The 7500-nt window shown below is 33.7% G+C and overlaps 1 protein-coding gene across 4 annotated transcripts in view; it reads right to left on the bottom strand.

Annotated features, from left to right (window-relative positions):
* Window positions 1-7500, bottom strand: part of chst8 (carbohydrate (N-acetylgalactosamine 4-0) sulfotransferase 8) — a 262164-nt gene that overhangs the window by 219727 nt on the left and 34937 nt on the right. The window lies entirely within an intron of this gene.

The raw sequence follows: 7500 nt of genomic DNA, 5'->3' as shown, positions 1-7500 counted from the left end.
CTACCGTCCTGCAGGATTCAGTTGCAACCCTTATCAAACACACCAGCCTGTAATTATCAAGTGCTGTTCAGGCCCTAACTAATTGGTTCAGGTGTGTTTGATCAGGGCTGGAGCTAAACTCTCCAGATCTCCAGGAACAGGGGTTGAGCACACCTGGTATAGATGGACAAGATTTATAGTAAACAGACGTTGTTTAGATGGACAAGATATGGTAAACAGGTTTGGTTTGGGGGTTGAAACTAGAGGTCTGCATTCCCGCGGCTATATATCGCGGATATTGCTATGCGAAATGAGAAAGAGAGAGAGAGAGAGAGAGAGAGGGAGAGACAGAGAGAGAGAGAGAGAGCGAGCTTTGCCGGCTCCGGTTGCCGGACTCCGGATGCTTGTGGACTCACTGCCTGATTCCGGCCCGAATCAATCGGGTCAGATGCGGCGGCCGTAAGCGAGCCGATGCTGCCGCATCCGTGCCGTGTAATGTGCGCTGCGGCCCGGAGCTGGCGCGACTCAGTATTTATATACCTTTATATAAAGCCTTTTGGTATTACATTGGTACTTGATACATGGTATTACAAGCCTTTGAGTTGATATAACAGCAAACGCCTGTGTGTCTGCTTGGTGCTCGTGTGTGTGTTAGTGCGCGCGCGTATGAGAGAGAGAGAGCTTTGTCTGTGTGTGTGTGCTTGGTGCTGTGTGTGTGTGTGTGTTTATACAGACAGCTTGGGTGTCTGGACTGTATAGCTGGGGGATTTTTGGTTTTATTCTCCCCCGCTCTTTAGCGCGATCAAGCGGGGGCCAGAAAACGGGGCGGGTCGGGCAGCGGGACAACAAATTTTTAATATAAGCGGGAGCGGTCGGGTTCGGGCTAAAACCTGGCGGGTGCGGGCGGGAGCGGGATTCAAAATATAGTCCCGCGCAGATCTCTAGTTGAAACTAGTTTGGATCTTGTGTGACATATGTAGAACAATGTGGAAAAGCAGCTGCAAAAGAGGATATAAGCAGGCCAGAACATCAGTGAGGCAGAAGTTTCAGGCTGAGATGCTACTGGGGGTCTCCTGAAAAATCTCCTTTGTTGTCGACAATAAAGAACTCTTCTGAAAACAAAACCATCAGACTTTGTTGATTACTGAAGAAAGGAAAAACCAGCACAGACACCGGCCCTCCAGGACCGAGTTTGGACATGTCTGCTGTTGGCGGAACTGACAGACTGCAAGATTTGGATGTTTATTTGATGAATTGTGTCACTATTTTGACGCACACTAGATTAGAGACATCCTTAAAGCTAACACACCGATACTAACATCTACAAAAGGTTTATTTTAATTTCACACGGCCTTTAACGTTTTCCTCTATATTGCTTCACGGGGCTCTGCATTTACACGCATGCGACCACCATTATTTTCATTACCTAAAAGCACTGAGTAATGCCTATTCAATAGAGAAGGCCATTGTACATTTAGTTAATGATCTGCAGACCACAAAAGCGAGATGGACGCTGCAAGGTCACACACAGTCTATCGTCCATTTGTGTAATTATTAAAAGGTTCAATACAGCGCCACATTATTACTGAGAGCTTTGCTAAGCTGTTTATACAGTAGACACATGCTGCATTGTTTTAGTTGGCTGTGAAGCTGTCTGATTGGATAGTTGACCTGTCTATCATTTAGTTTGAAGTCTGCGATTGGTTTATAAAGTTAAGGATTAAATTATTAGCCAAATTATTTGAAGAAATAATTAACAATAATAATAATAATAACAACAATAATAATAATAATAATAATAATAATAATAATAATAATAATAATAATAATGATAAATAATAAAAATAGTAAAATTAAAAATAAATGTAGTATTAATAATGATAAATATAATAAATAAATAATTAAACAAATAACACGATATAACATGATAATAATAATAATAATAATAATAATAAATTTAGTAATAATAAATACAATAATAATAATGATAATAAAATTAAAAATAAATGTAATAATAATGATAAATATAATAAATAACATGATAATAATAATAATAATAATAATAATAATAATAATAATAATAATAATAATAATAATAAATAAATTTATTAATAAATACAATAATAATAATAATAATAATAATACAAATAAATAAATTAATTATTAGAAGTAAATATAATAATAATAATAATAATAATAATAATAATAATAATAATAATAATGATAAATAATAAAAATAGTAAAATTAAAAATAAATGTAGTATTAATAATGATAAATATAATAAATAAATAATTAAACAAATAACATGATATAACATGATAATAATAATAATAATAATAATAATAATAATAAATTTTGTAATTATAAATACAATAATAATAATGATAATAAAATTAAAAATAAATGTAATAATAATGATAAATATAATAAATAACATGATAATAATAATAATAATAATAATAATAATAATAATAAAAATAAAAAAAATAAAAAATAATAATAATAATAATAAATAAATTTATTAATAAATACAATAATAATAATAATAATAATAATAATACAAATAAATAAATTAATTATTAGAAGTAAATATAATAATAATAATAATAATAATAATAATAATGATAAATAATAAAAATAGTAAAATTAAAAATAAATGTAGTATTAATAATGATAAATATAATAAATAAATAATTAAACAAATAACATGATATAACATGATAATAATAATAATAATAATAATAATAATAATAATAATAATAAATTTTGTAATTATAAATACAATAATAATAATGATAATAAAATTAAAAATAAATGTAATAATAATGATAAATATAATAAATAACATGATAATAATAATAATAATAATAATAATAATAATAATAATAATAAATAAATTTATTAATAAATACAATAATATAATAATAATAATAATAATAATACAAATAAATAAATAAATTATTAGAAGTAAATATAATAATAATAATAATAATAATAATAATAATAATAATGAATATAGTAATATTAATAATAAAAATAATAATATTTGTAATAATAATAATAATAAACAAATAAATGAATAAAATTATTTTGGGTTTTCGGCCTAATCCCTTTATTAATCTGGGGTCGCCACAGTGGAATGACCTGCCAACTTATTTAACATATGTTTTACGTAGCGGATGTCTTTCCAGCCGCAACCCATCAATGGGAAACATTCATACACACTCATTCACACACATACATCCACTACCCACAATTTAGCTTACCAAATTTACCTAAACCAGATGTCTTTAGACTTGTGAGGGAACCTGGGGTACCCAGAGGAAACCCACGTCCACAAGGAGAGAACCCAACCCGCGAGGCGACAGCGCTACCCACTGCGCCACCGCGTCACCCCATAAAATTATAATTATTTACATCTATTAAATCCAGAGAAACTGCAAACTTTCAAATGGTTAATAAATTTTCCCATAGCTGTAGGTTAAAGCATGTTATTTTCCTTTTGTGATGATAAAATTAATTATTGTGTAAATTGTATTCCTATAATTCTAATTCCAATCGGTTTGTGTGGTAATGATGTCACAGAAGGGTGTGGCTCAAAAACCTCGCCCACTTTGATTAGAAATCTTCCTTCGTTTCATTCAATGTTCAAAAATAAACACCGAAAGTTGATTTATAATAGAAATAAAGTGTAAGTGTAATTGAATGCAACACTTAACCTCATGTGTATGCATGTTTAACACTGTAAAACCATTCTACTGCAGTCTGCTGTATGAAGCATGTCAAGACTAAAGTGATAAAGCTCAAGCAAACTCCCACATGACTATTATTCAGGTCTTCTCACTGACTAGTGATCAGTCATTAATCACAGACACACACGTCTGACGCTGTGATGAGATGTGATGTGGCGTTCAGCTGGAACATCACACACACCTGCTGAAGGGAGACTGGGCCACTTTCAGAGAGAGAATAATTCATGAATCGCGCAAAAATAAATGAATAAATAATGTCCCGTACTCATGCCATCACACATTAAGCGGGCAGTAAACGAGCCGCTGATATAGAAACACTCAGATCTGTCAAAGACACACTGAGAAGAGGAAAACACCAGCAGCATCTGCTATATCAAAATTAAATATGTTTAATTTTGTGAGATGGTAAATATTTTACAACACCCGACAATGAAATGTGAGACTGAAAGGGCTTTATTCTGCGAGAACAACCGGCTGGATGTGCATTATCCTTTATATTAATGCACTAAACTAAACTTTTAGGCTGCAGATCTTGATGGTCAATTCCGATTTTGTGACTGTATCCGATTTGATGACTTGCTTGCATCATCTTTTAAAAGTGACTCGTATCCGATCGTCTGCATTTACACTGCATTTACTGCATTTAAAAAAAAAAGAGTGGGCGCCGACTAACAGCTGATAATTAAAGAGTGCTCTTCTCTATTCCTGAATGTAATCTGTTCACAGCTTTTGACAAGCTGTTTTACTATAGTTTATGACAGAAAGGTTTGCATTCGTCAATCTTCTTCTGATATATAGGCTCTTTTAAACCTTTAGGCATCTTAATGTAATGTGCATGGCGTGATTTATGCACTGAAGTATGCACTAGTTTTATATTAGTTTAAAATGAATGAATGAATGAATGAATGAATGAATGAATAAATGAATGAATGAATTTGACTTAATTATGCCGATCATTGCATGTAAGAACACCACCTTTTTATCTATTTTGGCACTTTTATTAAATAGTTATTGCCATATAAAATAAGAGTTTGGTCACTGAACATGTTAATGAGCTGCTGCAAAATAAAAATAATTGTACATTATTTGTGTTTCTGTTGACGTTATATATTTATTGAATTTTATTTAATATTTTTTTTTTATTTTTAATTTAATAAAATAAAACTTCACGGATGTCATTGACTTTTGCTTTCAGATTTAAAGGGCTAGCATTGCACCAGACCCCTGTAAGTGGTTTTGTTTGAAAGTGTAGAATCTATATTTTATGCACATATGCATCACTTTGATTTTTATTCGACTGTACAAAATTTATTTACACTTAAACACACAGTATTTTGGATACCCGAGCTGGGTATTGAACATTGGTTCATTTTCATATTTTTCATATGACACATGTACAAGTTATAGCTCAAATGAAAGCTCTTGCCGGTGCTCATACGGTTCTAGCATTCTTTTTACTGAATTATATTCACATATCAAACAGTTGCCGAATGAATTGCAGTGTTTCCATGGCGCAGAAGTGAAAACAATACATTTATGATCAATAAGCAGCCCCAGATAGCAGAGACAGCTGTCATCTCTTACCTTATGCTGTGCGCTTCAGGGTCATTCTCCTCTGTTTTTGAGCTGATGTGCATAAGTAATGCTTTTATATGTCTGATGTGCTCCAAACACAGTGAATTATGTTTGATCAAACAAAAGAATAGTGAAATATGAAAACAATGATCGCTCCCTGTGGCTTGTACAGCACCTCTCATCAGCTATAATACAATAACTTTTGCATAGATTATGGTGGAGACATTTTTCTCGTTTCCTATGATTACAGACACGTGCAGGAACCACCAACATTAATTACAGCACGCTAGACCACACACAACCTAAAAGGCACACTTTCACATTTGAGTTTATAACAAAAAAATGCAAAAAGTGCCTCTTTTTTTAGGTGTTTATTATAACACAGACAACATATACAGATATTTTAATCACTTTCAATAGTGTTTTAGGAAAATTCTAAGTTTTTTTTTTTTAATAATACCACATTTTTTTGCATTTTCACCTCTGCATGTGGATTTGGGAAGCTTTTTAATTTGGGGAGTCAAAATCCAGGTGGAAATCCCAAAATAACAACAGAGTTTAACTGGTTAAATATTATTTTGGGTGTACTAATTTTTGTACTGTAATCCTCATTTTTTATTTTTTATTTTTTATTAGATTAGTTCATCACTTTTGTTATTGCTATTGACTAATCTTAATGTAAATGCACAGGTATTCCACTGTAAAGCATTGTATTGAAAACAATGTAAACGAGATGCTGAGCAGTCGATATATACACTCACCGGCCACTTTATTAGGTACACCTAACTAGTAACGGACGCACTTTTGCCTTCAGAACCGCCTTAATCCTTCATGGCAGAGATTCAACAAGCTACTGGAAATATTCCTCAGAGATTTTGCTCCATATTGACATGATAGCATCACGCAGTTGCTGCAGATATGTCGGCTGCACATTCACAATGCGAATCTCCCCTTGCATCACATCTCAAATGTGCTCTATTGGATTGAGCTCTGGTGACTGTGGAGGCCATTTGAGTACAGTGAACTCATCGTCATGTTCAAGAAACCAGTCTGAGATGATTGAGCTTTATGACATGCTGCGTTATCCTGCTGGAAGTAGATATCAGAAGATGGAGACACTGTGCTCATAAAGGGATGGACATGGTCAGCAGCAATACTCAGGTTGGCTGTGGCGTTGCCATTATGCTCAATTGGTTCTAACAGACCCAAAGTGTGCCAAAAAAATAACTATTATATGTATTATAAATATACATTTATAAAAATAAATATATCTGGTGTGGTCTTCTGCTGCTGTAGCCCATCTGCCTCAAGGTTGGCCGTGTTGTGTGTTCAGAGATGCTCTTCTGCAGAGCTCGGTTGTAACGAGTGCTTATTTGAGTTACTGTTGCCTTTCTATCAGCTGGAACCAGTCTGGCCATTCTCCTCTGACCTCTGGCATCAAGGCATTTGCACCCACAGAACTACCGCTCACTGGATATTTTTTTGATGGTTGTGAGTGAAAATCCCAGTAGATCAGCAGTTTCTGAAATACTCAGAGCAGCCCGTCTGGCATCAACAACCATGCCACGTTCAAAGTCACTTAAATCCCCTTTCTTCCCCATTCTGATGCTCAGTTTGAACTGCAGCAGATCGTCTTGACCATGTCTACATGCCTAAATACATTGAGCTTCTGCCATGTGATTGGCTGATTAGAAATTTGCGTTAACGAGCAGTTGGACAGGTGTACCTAATAAAGTGGCCAGTGCGTGTATATCATGTATAGTTGATTAATGACATTGTTATTGCTTTGCTTTTATCATGGCTCTATATATCTGTAGTAGTTTTCACATATCTAACTTTGACATGTAATCATCAGGTATTAGGATGTTTAGTTTTATTGTATTATTCAAATAAAACACAACTCATGCTCAGCCTGTTAGTGTAGACAACTGATAATGCAACTACTGTATATAGCAGGAAGATATTAATGTTATAAACATTACCGTCCTGAGCAACGTGTATTTGACTTCTGATCTGACGGGATATTTCTGAATGAAAGTAATCAGTGTCACAGCTATAGGTTGCTGATTAGAGCCTCGGCAGACCATAATAAATGACTGTAATTAAGTTACAGCGACACCGAGCCCTTACTGATCCACACACTGAAACCAGCTGCGGCATCTCTGCTATATGAGCCCCACCGCCACACACACA

Source organism: Danio rerio, chromosome 18 (genome assembly GCF_052040795.2).
Source record: "Danio rerio strain M-AB ecotype USA chromosome 18, GRCz13ab, whole genome shotgun sequence".
NCBI classification, from domain to species: Eukaryota; Metazoa; Chordata; class Actinopteri; order Cypriniformes; family Danionidae; genus Danio; species Danio rerio.
Note: the sequence above shows the minus strand (reverse complement) of the source record. Positions and strands in the feature narration are given on the sequence as shown.